This window comes from Pelodiscus sinensis, chromosome 1 (genome assembly GCF_049634645.1).
Source record: "Pelodiscus sinensis isolate JC-2024 chromosome 1, ASM4963464v1, whole genome shotgun sequence".
Lineage (NCBI taxonomy): Eukaryota > Metazoa > Chordata > Testudines > Trionychidae > Pelodiscus > Pelodiscus sinensis.
The window spans coordinates 292203589-292218020 of record NC_134711.1 but is presented as its reverse complement, the minus strand read 5'-3'; the positions used below and the strand labels follow the sequence as shown (position 1 = coordinate 292218020).

The window sequence follows — 14432 nt, the reverse complement described above, 5'->3', positions numbered from 1 at the left end:
AAGGCCCTACCTGTGTAATTCCTATTAGTGTTAATGACTCTAGTGTTGAGAGTAAAACACCATAGACTTAATTTAGAACCATGCAACTCTTACAAGTACTTCAGATGGACTTAATCGATTTACTATAGAGCTAATTCTTTACTTTCAACAACTAATCTTTTCTCACTCTCCATCCCCTCTTAATACCACGTTTTGAGGAAAAGTTAGAGTACTTCATTTGTGCTGGTATTGTAAATATTTATGAAACTTGTGATTTAATGAGAACAAAATATGTTTTGGCCCAGTGGCTTGGATTCTCATATGAAAGTGCAGGGCTTTGGAGCACACAACTCATGAACATTAATATGAATTGCACCAGTTAAAAACACAAACATAAAAATAAGGAAACAATGCTATGATTGCAAGGGATGCTTCTTTCAAGGGTAAAGTAGACCTGGCTTTTTTTTTCTGATTAAAATATTAGCTGGAAAAAATTAAAAATTTAAAGTAAAAATAAAAAATTCTTGCAAATGAGGAATTTATACTATAGAGAAAATAATATTTGACCTACAAATTATAGCAATTCTACATAGTTATAATCATTTGAAACATTTAAATAATCATATTCTTTCTGGCTATGGCTCTCAAATATATGAGAAAGAAATTAGAAATCTCATTTAACGGGCGAGGTAAGGAGTAATAAAGACTCAGTCTTCACTTTAGAATGGGAGATTTGTTTCGAATCCAAATCCTCACTGAGGGACAATTTCAGAGCGAGGAAATGCTGATGTGTCTACCAATTGCTGGCCAGACACTACAGCAGACTTAACTACTGTACCTATTACTATATTCATTGGCTGGACTTGCTACATAGACCTGTACATTGCCAGGACTGAAATTTAAATGGGGACACCACAAGTTTGAAGGTATTGAATCTATCTGTCCTGGCTGTAGCAGCTAGATCTGTAGAAGGATTTAGGCACCTAATTACTACTTAAGTTGCTTGAGTCCAAAATTTAGATCCCCCTGCTTATTGGCATCTATATTTCTTGCTGTAATGTCCCATAGTTGCCTATATATCTGCCTGGGCACATGCACAAAGCCACTTAAGTCCAGATGGTGCTGAGTAGCTGAGTGCTATAGTTCCACTGAGCAGGGCCGGCTTTAGGCCGATTCGCCCAATTCCCCCGAATCGGGCCCCATGCCTAAAAGGGCCCTGCGCTCTAAAGCCAGAGGGTCCCGCGCCCTAAACCTGGAAGTGTGCTGGGCACGCTGCGGGAGGGGGCATCAGCCTTGGAGGAGGAGCGTGGCAGCTTCTGTGCACCACAGGAGGGGGAGTCGGCCCGTGGGTTTGGCTGGAAGGCGGGACTCTGCCCTGTAGCTGGGTATTTAAAGGGGCTGTGAGTTGTTCCTTTTTGTGCTGGGTTGTGCTCAATCCAGTAGGTGTTCTGAGATCACATATCAGGCTGGGCCTCACACAAAATGGTGGGCGCTCCATCCTCACCCTCATTTATATGCCTAACACACTGAGGTATGAGACCCCACTCCAAGTCTCCACTCTGCTGGAACTAAATCAAGGCTCACCCCCACCACCACCCACACACCCCGCCCCAAGTGAGTGTTTTGACCATCAGGGTTATAGTCTGGGGAAATGGCTCGCAGTCTCTTCTATTGAAGTAGTTCTGCTTTGTACATAATACTTAAGTGTTAACTAGAGGTTCTGTGGTTAGAGCACCCACAAGGGGGACTTAGGGTCTGGTCCCTAGATGAAAATTCATACAAAATGAAAGATCTCCAGCTGGAAAACTTGAGCAAAAGGTCTAGTGGTTCGCATGCTCACCTGGGCACAAGTGCCTACTGCAGATCAGACCTGGTGATTTCAACCCAGATCTCCCACCTTCTAGGCTCCAACTCCAGGGATACTCCTGGGTGGGGTCCTGCAGAAAAAAAATAGTGTGTTGTCAGTGCTCATCAGCAGCCCCACAGATCAGTGCCTCCTTCTCCTCCTCCCATCTGCCAGCAGCCTTCTGATAGTCTCCTCTTGCCTGCCATCTCTCCTGCCTCCTGCCCACAGCTCAGTGTTCAGTAGGCCCTGGGAGAGCAAGGAGCAGGGACAGGTAAGGGGATGGGGTAGAAAGAAGCAGGACAGAGTTGGGGGGGGGGCCTGTAGGAAAGGGTGGTGTGGGGGTGGGACCTGGGGCAAAAAGTATGTTTAGACTGCATCCCTCTGTCGGCAGAGGGATGCAGATTAGGCAGGTCGACATTGCAAATGAGGCAGGGATTTAAATATCCTGGGCCTAATTTGCATAAAAATGGCCGTCACGTTTTGCCGATTCAGCATTTATGCAGGAGGCATAAGGGATCTGTTGAAAAAGGCTTTCTTTTTCTACAGATCCCCCTCTAGACTGCCACTTTTTGCCGACAAAGTCCGGAGTCGGCAAAACGTGCTGGCCATTTTTATGCAAATTAGGCCCTGGATATTTAAATCCCTGACTCATTTGCAATGTCAGGCAGAGGGATGCAGTCTAGACATACCCAAAGAGAGGATTGAGCAGCCCCCAGCATTCGAGTAAATCAGCACCTATGTGGACCACCACCATTTCTTGTGAGAAACAACTGACCTGGCTCCAAGAGAGGATTCATTCCCAGCTATAAATCCTGACTGAGGGGAAGTGTCTCCCCTCAGTCCAGAGTCAGGGGTCTACCTCCCTTTGAAGGGTGGGGCTTAGGCCCCACCTCTCTCCTGGGCATTTCCTATTGCTCAGCTTGCTGGGTTTTGTGAATCCCATTCGGAGGTGCCTTACTCCTGCTACGTGCATTGAATAAGAGGCTTTGGTTACCAACTTGGGGTAGATTTTTACTAAGCAGCAGGGCAGTGATTGCAATTCTGAGTCTAAGTCCCCTTCGGGGCTCTAGCCTGAGAAATATGCAAAGCTGCTTCCAGCTGTTCGTCATTCTTTTATATCTTTAAGAGTAAAGGACGCAAGCCTGGAAAGTGCTGAGGTCCATCAGTTTCCATGGACTGAGTAAGGGTTCAGCATAAAGGCGGTGTAGTACATTAAAGTAATTCAGGAGAAGCGCAGGCTGTTCCCAGTTCTGCCAATCAATCACTGCACATGCTTGCAAAAGTCAGTTGAACTGCGTATGAGGGAGAGTGGTATTTCACCAGTGATACACTGTTGTCCATCAGCAATCGGAGACCAAAAGGTAATATGGCCATCAGTAATCGGAGACCAGTGAAATGGTCCTAATTGAAAATTGCACTTGACCAGATGATGAGATGGAGAGAATCCGTCTCAAATACTGGATAAAAATCAAATGTCACCTGCATAAAACAGCGCATGCAATTTTAAATTTGGGTTGAGTGAAATAATAGCTGGTCATGCCTGTGATAATAGGTAATAACAAAACAGTTTCCATCATAATCCCTTAATTAAAGGCTAGCGTTCAGTTTGTTTTAAAAAAGATGAGTCGGATTTAACAAAGGAATGATCATTTGACAATTACATAGCAAGCATGTGCAAGAGAAAATTGTCTAATACCAACAGGTAGGCACTTAAAAATGCAGTTTCTGCACAGCTAATCGAGTGTGCACTCCAATACACACTTAGTTGAGTGTGAAGCCAACAGAGTTCTGCCCACATATGCCAATGATAAATTTGCCCCCATGATGCAAGGCTGTATATACTGTATCACCATTAAATTCTGTGTAAAATAGATGCCCATACAGCAGGTGCCATAAGGATAAGGGTGTGGAAGTGAGTCATTACAATGACTAAATAACTGAGTGGCCTTTTTATACATTCTAAGTAATTTATTTTTCCCTGGAACCATTGCAATGAAGCCATAGACAGGAGCAAAGCAGGAAATATAGTGCGCTGTTTTGTCACTATGAGAGGCTGAATTTATTAAAAGTCCTCAAACCTAATCACATGCCTGCTGAGATTGACTGTTTAAAACTCGAATTGCTTTATGTAGTTTAGGCAAAAAACAGCTGATGCACAGTGAGGTTAAAGAAAGATGTGACAAAGTGGGTGCTGCACAAAACACGTGTTATCCACCTAACTATGGGACTGATTCCTGAAGCTCTGACTTACATATGCAATTCCTCTAATGACAGACTGGTTTTGGTAGAACTATTCGTGGAGCTAAAGATTTTGCAGCTTTGGGCCTAGTTGGCTGAGGACCCAACCTCTCTCATTTACTTGCAAGAATAGTGATAACTCAGGAGGGTTACTCTCATAAACACTACTCAAAGTGAGCAGGAGCGACAGAACACTTCCCTGGGTTAGCAGGAAAAGGCTTCAAATGGACTAATGACAAGGAAGGCTATTGGCATCCCTTTTAGCCTGTCTGAACAAACAAGCAGAATGAAAATGATTCCAATCCTCACAGGTGGTTTGTGCTGGTTTGATTTAAGACTCATTGACTAGTCAGTCTGGGGAAGCTGGCAATACTTGTGCCAGTGCTGTAATTATTCAGTGGGCACAGGAGCCACTCTTTGGTATTTTGGCACCTCAAGATGCAGATAGGCAGCTAGTAAGATTTCCCCACTGGAAGCTGAGCAACAATACACTTTTGAAAATCCTAGCAGGGGCTAGATTCACAAGAGAGAATGTAGCTTTGTAACACTGAGCTTTTCTATGCCTAACTTTTAAGCACCCTGCTGTCCATTAGAATCTGGAGTCAGGCTCCCAGATTCCTCATACAAGGGGTATCTATGCACAGTTAGGAGCTTGAAAAGGTGCAGAGTCCCCCCCTATGGAGTTAGAAGCCAGCAAACTGTGCCACCTAATCTAGCATCTAGGAAATGCTGAGGAGAAGGGTGTGGCCTAGGTGCCTATGTCCAGGCCAGAAGAAGAGGCCTATTTCCATTCAGGATGCACAGCTGCAAACCCTGTCAGAGAACAGTCCCAGCCATGTCAGTCCTGCCTCAAGAAAAATCAAGGAGTTTCTGCTGTTCCCATGCCCATTACCAACTACTCCAGTGTTCACAGAACCTAGGATGTGAGAGATCCAATTTCAAATCCCTCCTCCACCTGCTGGAGAGCAGAGAGTTGAAGCCACCTCTCCCATCTGCAACAGTACCAGGCTGTTGGCTTATGGTAGGGTGTTGTTCTCAAGCTTTGCCTCTGCAGCTGTTGCACTTGGTATAAATATTGAGTCAAAGGGGAAGGCTATAGCCCCAGATTCCTGTCCCTGCTCCAATGGATATTGGACTGTTTATATAGAGTGGAACAGCTTCACCAGGAGAAATTTCCGCCTCAGAATGCTCCGAAATCCTGGTTAGGGCACTGAGCTAGCATATGGGAGAGGTGAGTGCTCCTAACCACTGGGCTACTGGGTCTGGGGGGGATGGGCACCTCCTTCTCTGGCCACCTTTTGTGAAGTGTTCAATGTGCTCAGGATAGTTGGGGAATGCCTAGTTTGTGAATCCTTCGTGACCTGAGTGCCTAGATCCTTGGCTTTGCACAAGCCTGGTGGCTTTAATGGTGGAAACTCATGCACTTACCACATCACGCAAGCAAGCAGAATCTTTGTGAATAAAGGAAGCTTCCCAACTTTAGATTTAGCCCCTATTTCCTCCTTGCCAGTCCTAGCTGCTTCTTTAGGTCCCTACATGCTTTTTGAAAATCTGGTCCAAAGAGGACTACAGCCTACAGAACAGAAATCTTTCACAAAAAGAGCACTCATGTACATTTTAAAAGTAAGCAATTCCTTACTTCTTACCAGAGCCGGTCCTCGGGGTGGGTGAGCCAGGCGGTTGCCCAGAGCCGCCATTTTCAAGGGGCTGCTGACAGAGCCGATCTTAGGGGCGGATCACAACCTCATTTCAGCCTGGCCACCTGAATCCTTCCCCTAGGCTTTTCTGGTTGCTCCCTGCCCCCCCCCCCTTTTTTTTGTGCAAGACAAATTTTTGTCTGTTTTTTTTTTTTAAACCATCTGGCAACCCTACAGGCAAGCCGGGCTGTCACCCAGGGCCGCCAATTAGTTAGGACCAGCCCTGATTCTTACCTTTGATAGGGAATATGATCTCCTAAAAAATGCAGGAATATGCAATGGCTCTATAATTTTCCTGGCATTGCACACACATCTGACAACAGGATTTTTCTTTAACCACAGCCCATCAATTAACTTTATGCATGTATATACAGTTCAGAAGCAACTGAAGCAAGTTTTAACTGAACATTATTGAGTCCATTGCATTATTTTGTAAACGAGAGAGACACAGACTCTGTAATTGGCATCTAATGTGCCTTTCCAGGCTTCTTGATAGCTCAAGACAAAAGAAAACAAAACATTTTGCTAGTGGCTCCCTCTTACAGCGGACAGGTACTCTTAGCATTTTCATGAAAAAAAACCCGAAGAGTGGAATTTTCAATAGCACACAGCTCTGGCTGTACTCTGCTCCCATTGTTGTCAGTGGGAACTCCTAGAGAGGAGGAGGGCTACTGCAGATTTCAATAAGAGCAGATTTAGGCCAAGGCTGAGTGCCAATTAAAAGCTAACCCATACGCCTTGTTCTGCAACTGCTTCTGTGCAGAGGGTCACCTGCATGGCTGTGTGACAGCACAGCACAGCACAGCCAGCCAGGAGGCATTTGCAGACTCAGGGCAGAAATGGTGTAAGTTTGGAAGTTACCTGTGCAGCATATGCAGTAAATCCTTAAAGCTGCATCTGTAGGAACAGCCTTGATCAAGAAAAAGTGTGTCCTGTGAGGTACAATTCCTTCCTTGCTTGCAGATTAGCAATTTCCTCCTGGCCTATAATAAGACTCATACCCTGCCCTTACCTTCCCATCTATCCCCACATGGAGCTGGAAAAAAGAGTATGCATATCTGCTGCTTTATCCTGTGTGCAGAGCCCTGTAAATCCATGCATCATTTCTGCAGGCACCACCCCTGAGAGCCAAGCCAACGTGGAACCCAGCTGTGGATCCTCCATCTGCCCACAGTGCAGAGGCCCTCTCTCCCCGTGCCCCCCCAGCTCTCTGCTCAGATACAAAAATATGAATCTGTATCCAATCTGCAGATCAGAAAAATTATCTGTGGATTTTCTGTGTGTCCACACCAAGGTTATTCACAGGCCAATACAATATGAAGTCTAGGAACAATGACTTGAAGCCAGTGGAGACATTTAGACTAGTTATTAGGAAAATTTTTAAAGACAATTGAGCAGGGGAGTACGTGATTGAGTTTCCATCGCTCCGGATATTCAAGAATAGGTTAGATAACAGGAACGTGGGATTGAGCAATCCCGTAAAAATGCAGATAGACTGGCTGACCACAGTGGTTATATCCCAGACTGAGTATTTATTGAGGTAGATAAGCACAGGCTTTGTGGCCACCAAGAAATTCAGACAATAGCTCTGAGTCTTCAGATGCATCCTCCTAAAAATCACTTGCTGTTTAATTGAAATTCTGGGAGTGTGCATACCAGAATGTTGGCAAGTCAAAATATTATTGTATGCATTGATACAACTTGTGTACTTCTGAGAACTACAAGACATCCTTGGGACCCACTCATTCTCATGGGAAATGCATAAAACTATGAAAGGAATTCTCAGTATGTTTATAAATATTCAGGAACACTATCCCAAAGACTTCAAATCCTCCTCTTTTACCACACTCACATGCCCACTGCCCACAGAAAGCTTGTGTGCAACCACTACATTCTAATCTTGGGACATCTCTAATTCTAAATGGCAAAGCTGAATTTTCCAGAAGGAAACAAAAATGTGGCATGTACAACCATGCAAAATAATGCAACTGAGACATCAGCTCAAAACACCATTTTGGAGCAAAGAATTTGACAGGGCTGTAGAAAAGTCAGAAGAGAGAACCAACAATGTATTTCTTAATTTTTCCCAGTAGCTAAAATGCTTGTGTAGCTAACATAATATTGGATATTGTTAGTTTTAAAATATTCTTTTTTAAGCAGTTGCAAAATCTGCTGTGTGTGTGAGCTAATTACTAACTTGTCAATTTCAATATATCAGTATGGTGCAATAAAAATACCAGATTGTCATCCCTGGAAAGAGAAGCCTTTTATCCATGGACACTGTACCATGGGCAGTAGCAGCAAAAACCTTCCCTAACAGATTGCCAGAAGGGTGGCAGTTTTGTTGGCTCTCTTTTCTATAGTCTGAAACTGCTCACTCATTTCACACAGCTTCTCAGGGGTAGCCAAGTTAGGCTACGTCTAGACTGCGTGCCTTTTTCGACAGACGCTTTGTCAACAGATACTGCTGACAAAGCCTCTGTCGAAAAAGAGCGTCTAGACTACGATCAGTATTGTCGACAAAGCAAGCCGCTTTTTCGAAAGAGAGTCTAGACGCTCTCTTTCAAAAAAGCACAGTTTGCATGCAACAGCGCCTCTTTTTGAACGAGTACTTTTGAAAAAAGGCATTATTCCTCATAAAATGAGGTTTACCACTGTTGACAAAACGGCCGCATTCTGTCGACTTGCTGTTGACAGAATGCAGCGGTAGTGTAGACGCATGTATAGTGTTGTCAACAAAACCCTGTAGTCTAGACACACCCTTAGTCTTTAAAGTGCTACCAGACTATTTTTTTTTTAAGTTTTTCATTTTACACAGGCTGTCAATCAATGTTCAGACAGCTTCAGACTTGTCACTATCAATCTGTGATGGATTCATACTGGCGACTTAAACATTTTGCAGCTCAGAGCCATCTAGCCCACATAGGGGAAGGATCCACTGTCCACAGAAATCAACAGAAGGAGTCTCACTGATTTCAGCTGGCATTGGATTGGATCCCATATAATGTAAAAATATCTGGGAATGTCTAATATATCCACTCCATATGGTATGGAGTTCTGTGCCAGTTTCTTTCTGTATAGAGATGGCAGAACAAAACAGTTAGCCAAGTTTACTGTTAAGAACATAACATAAGAACATAAGAATGGCCATACTGGATCAGACCAAAGGTCCATCTAGCTCAGTATCCTGTCTGCCGACAGTGGCAATACCAGATGCTCCAGAGGGGATGGACTAAAGACAATGATCAAGGAATTTGTCTCCTGCCATCCTTCTCCAGGCTTTGGCAAACAGAGGCTAGGGGCACCATTCCTTACCCCCGGCTAATAGCTTTTTATGGACCTAACCTCCATGAATTTATCTAGCTCTTTTTTAAACTCTGTTATAGTCCTAGCCTTCACAGCCTCCTCTGGCAAGGAGTTCCACAGGTTGACTGTGCGCTATGTGAAGAAGAACTTTCTTTTATTAGTTTTAAACCTGCTACCCATTAATTTCATTTGGTGTCCTCAAGTTCTTATATTATGGGAACAAGTAATAACTTTTCTTTATTCACCCTTTCCACACCACTCATGATTTTATAGATCTCTATCATATCCCCTCTCAGTCTCCTCTTTTATAAACTGAAAGTCCCAGTCTCTTTAGCCTCGCCTCATATGGGGCACATTCCAAACCCCTAATCATTTTAGTTGCTCTTTTCTGAACCTTTTCTAATGCCAAAATATCTTTTTTGAGGTGAGGAGACCACATCTGTGTGCAGTATTCAAGATGTGGGCATACTATAATTTTATACAGGGGCAGTAAGATATTCTTTGTCTTATTTTCTATCCCTTTTTTAATAATTCCTAGCATCCTATTTGCTTTTTTCACTGCTGCTGCACACTGCGTGGACATTTGCAGAGAACTATCTACGATAACTCCAAGATCTCTTGCCTGATTAATTGTAGCTAAATTAGCCCCCAACATATTGTACGTATAGTTGGGGTTATCTTTTCCAATGTGCATTACTTTACACTTATCCACATTACATTTCATTTGCCATTTTGTTGCTCAGTCACTCAGTTTGGTGAGATCTTTTTGAAGCTCTTCACAGGCTGCTTTGGTCTTGACTATCTTGAGCAGTTTGGTATCATCTGCAAATTTTGCCACCTCCCTGTTTACCCCTTTCTCTGAATCATTTATAAATGAGTTGAATAGGATTGGTAGCAGCAGCTACCAATGTACTCTGTGTTGTAGCAGCTGCTGCCTTCAACGGCCTCTGTGGAGACATCATGACATCAAGCTGTGAGTCTATGGAATCCACAGTTATACCAACTCTAATGCACAGAAGTGAAACGTGGGTGTTCAAGAAATAGCGCGTCTACACAGCAAATGCCCTTCGAAATAGCACGGAGCTATTTTGAAATAGAGTGTCCACATTCATTGGATGCTGTATTGCATTTAAGGCCACCCGGGAGCACTTCTGGCAGAGCATCAGAACAGCACTTATTTCCGGTAGCTGCTACCTGAGGCTATCTGAAGCTTGTGCTTAAAGAGACCTCCCTCCCCCCTCCTCATATAGTCAACCCTGTGATTCTCTGTTTGTCTCTTTCTGTAGGTGGTGAGGGTTGCGCAGGGTCATCAACCTGGGCAACATGGACTGTATGATCCCCGGTTTTGCCGCCACAGGCTTCCCCAACTGCAGGGGGGCTATTGACTGCACCCATACCCCCATCCGAGCCCCTGCATCCAAATACATCAACCACACTGGGCATCCAAATACATCACCATCAAAAAGGAGTACTTTTTGATGGTCCTGCAGGCCCTCGTGGACCACCATGGACAGTTCATGGATATCAACGTTGGGTGGTCCAGAAGCTGCACACTGGCACTTTTTTCCCCGACGGCACCATCAGGGTCGGGGACGTTGACATGCCGATGTGCATTGTAGGGGACACAGCCTACCCTCTGCTCCACTGGCTAATGAAGCCCTACACCAGACACCTTGACCAAAGCAAGGAAAGCTTCATTGGCAGGCTCAGCAGGGCCCACAGTGTAGCGGAGGTGCCTTTGGTGGTCCGAAAGGGAGGTTCCGTTGTCTCCTCACCCAACTGGACCTCAGCAACCAGAACATCCTCCAAGTGGTGGCTGCGTGCTGTATCCTCCACAGCCTTTGTGAACATAAGGGCAAGATGTTCCTGCCAGGGTGGGGGGTAGAGGCCAAGCAGCTCACCAGAGCCTTCAAGCAGCTGTGCAAGGCTGCCATCCAGCAGCCCATCAGGGGGCTGTGCACATCCGGGAGGCCCTGAGGGAGAGTTTCAGCCAGAGCCAGCTGTGAGACTCTCCCCTGGGCCTCTCTACAAGGGGCCTCCCCCGCAGCCCAGACTGCCTTTCCTCCCCCCCTCCTACCCTGCCCTCTCTTCTCCCCTCCCCCACAGACACAATAAACCACACTTTATGTTTCGAAAGAATAAACAGGTATTATTCCTTGTAAAAGGAGGGTTACAGAATTCAAACTAAGACATCCGTTATTTCAAAATTATTTCAAAATAACAGGCTTGTTGTGTAGATGCTCAGTTACTTCAAAATAACACTGCTGTGTAGACATGCCCATTACTTTAAAGTGAGTATCTGATGCATCACACAAGTAAAATAATCATCTAAAATGATTATCAAAGTATCCCTCTTTCATATAACCCAACCATAAAAAGAAATTACATGGAGGAATGAAAGTCTAACATGTTCAAAATATAGCAGGCTGGTTTTAAAAAGTTTGATCCCTCACACACTCAAGTCAAGGAGGCTACATCTACACTACGAGTTTTCTCCACAAAAAATACACTAAATGAGGGACTCATTTGCATGAGTCACAATCTCATTTTGCATATTTTGTGCTGGGGCTTTTGCGCAAAAACAAACAGTGTGGACATTTTCTTTTTGCACAAAAAAACCCTTTTTACCGGAAGATTGGTATACCTCCTTTTTTGGGGACATAAGAATCTTCCAGAAAAAGGGTTTTTTGCACAAAAAGAAAACGTACACTGCTTGTTTTTGCGCAAAAACTCCAGTGCAAAAGAACCCTAGCCCCTAATTAGCTTATTTTTTGCAGAGAAAACTTGTAGTGTACACGTAGCCTGAAAGTTTTGCCATTAATTTCTACAATAATCTGACAAAGTTTGCAGTAATTCAACATTTTATTTAATGCTTTATTATTGACAGTTGTGAAGATGGCTTGTGAAGAATTTCTTTTGAATTAAATCAGTTGTGGAAGCAAAACAAATTGCTTTAAAATAGATAAAGGTTTTATATAGCTCCTTTTACTCCCCTTCTGCATCTGAGGATTTTTATCGATAGGTCATTTTTGAGCTGATTATTTTGTAAGTAAGTGTCAACAATTCAGTGCTGCCTCTGACACAAAATTAAGACTGCATCATGTTTAGGAAGGGATTGTCTAAAGCCTTGAACCCATAATCACATCAGTGCAGGAAAGCCCCACATCAAGGTAAATTTATATGAGTTTTAATTTAATTTATATGAGTTTTAGGCTACATCTCGGCTGCAAGCCTCTTTCGAAAGAGGCTTTTTCGAAAGATACTTTCGAAAAATCCTCTTTCAAAAAAGAGTATCTAGACTACAACCCGTGCTTTCGAAAAAGCAAGCCGCTTTTTTGAAAGAGACCACCCAGGCAGTCTGAATGCTCTCTTTTGAAAAAGCACAGTTTGCATTACATAGCGCCTTTTTCGAAAGAGCACTTTCAAAAAAAGGTGTTCTTCCTCATAAAACGAGGTTTTCTGCGATGGAAAAAACTGCTGTGTTCTTTCGATTTACTTTCGAAAGAATGTGGTAGCAGTCTAGACGCAGGGGAAGTTTTTTCGCAAAAAGGCCACTTTAAAAAAAAACAATCCTGTACTCTAGACACACTAATCTATCAATCTTTACACAAGAAGTCCTATTGAAATTATTTACAATTATTGGCTTCAGTGGAACGTCTCACACGAGCAAGCAATAACCTTGTAAGGAAAGGTCATAGAACTAAGCCCTAGTACTGCACTGTATTATATTGCCGTGTGTTTATTGCTATTTTGTAAGGCTTTATGACTTCAGTCATTAAAGCACATTTGCTCACTAATTTTAAATCCAAAAACCAACAGGGCTACAAATTCACAGACACACACACAAAAATCATGTTGAAGGGCAGTATCCAACATTTGGAAGTCTCTGCTTTGCATATCATCCAGTGGCAATTCATGTCAAAAATTACCCACCCGTGTCTTTGTGTGTGTTCTTCTGTTCATACAATTGCAAAAAATTAAATCATTATCAAAGTAGCAACTTCATTTCATTTTGAAGTGAATAGTTAAATATGTCTTTGTCCATTGAAGTGATGGATGCAAATAGGTTTATCACTCAAATAACCTGCTTCTCTTTAAATGCTAATCACAGAAATCTCAGAGTTGGTCCCTCAGCTGGAGTAAATAAGCCTAGCAAAATTGCCATGGAGATATGTCACTTTACACCAGTCAAAGATGTGGACCTCTGTGCCATTTGCCAGGGCCAGTCAGCTTTTCATCACAGCTCTCCAGCAGTAAATGTACCATTCCACAAATAAAACTTAAAAAACAACAATGGTCCTGTAGCAACTTAGAGACTAACCAAAAATATGTAGATAGAAACATGAGCTTTGGTGGGCACGACCCACTTTTTCAGATCACAAAAATGGAACAAGGGGCACAGAGGTTGAATTATAAAGCAGAAATTATAATGACCCATCCAGTTCATGTCTTTGCTCAAGCCACGAGAGAGAGTATCAAATTTGCATATAAAGACCAGTTTTGCAGTCTCTTTCTGTAGTTGATTCCTGAAATCGCTTTGTAAGAGAATAGCCACCTTTAAATCCATTAATGAGTTCCCAGGCAATTTAAAATGTTTCCCAAAAGGTTTCTGTGTGTTACCATTTTGAATATCTGATTTGTGTCCACTAATCTTTTGTCATAGAGACTGTCCAGTTTGACCAATATACTTGGCAGTGGGGCATTGCTGACACTTCATGGCATAGATCACATTATGGATGTGCAGTTGTATGAGCCTCTGATGTGGTAGCTTATGTGGTTAGGTGATGATGTTGCTTTTGTAGATGTGTGGACAGAGTTGGCACCGGGGTTTAGTGTAGGGGTGGGTTCCTGAGTGAGTATGATTGAGGTGTGATGTGTGGTTGCTGGAAATAATTTGTTTCAGGTTAGGGTTTGTCTGTAGGCAAGGAATAGCCTGTCCCCCAAGGCCATTCCACAAACAGTTTGTCTTTCAGTTTGATACATAAAGAAGCAAATCCCAAAAGATTTTAATCCCAAAAGATTTGACTTTAATGTGGGCTGCAGGAGTCCAGAGCTCTCAAGGAAAAGGTAATATCCCAGAGATCCAGATCTCATTTCAACCTTCAATTGTCTCATGGCAACTCTACTTCTTATATGCCATGTTGGTCCTTTTAGCCAGCACCAGCTATAAGGAAATTACAGGGATCAATGGGTACATCTAGACTACATGGTTCCGTCGACGGAGCCATGTAAATTTGTTTGTTCGGCAAAGGGAAATGAAGCCGCAATTTAAATAATCGCGGCTTCATTTAAATTTAAATGGCTGCCCCGCTCTGCCGATCAGCTGTTTGTCGGCAGATCGAGGCAGTCTGGACGCTCCCCTGTCA

At 43.4% G+C, this 14432-nt stretch overlaps 1 long non-coding RNA gene across 1 annotated transcript in view; it reads right to left on the bottom strand.

Moving 5' to 3' along the window:
• The window catches only part of LOC112546097 (uncharacterized), a 146209-nt gene that overhangs the window by 105932 nt on the left and 25845 nt on the right, over positions 1 to 14432 (bottom strand). Inside the window, exon 2 of the long non-coding RNA XR_012900692.1 lies at positions 1820 to 1916. This is a non-coding gene — a long non-coding RNA (uncharacterized LOC112546097). The remainder of the gene's footprint in view (positions 1 to 1819; positions 1917 to 14432) is intronic.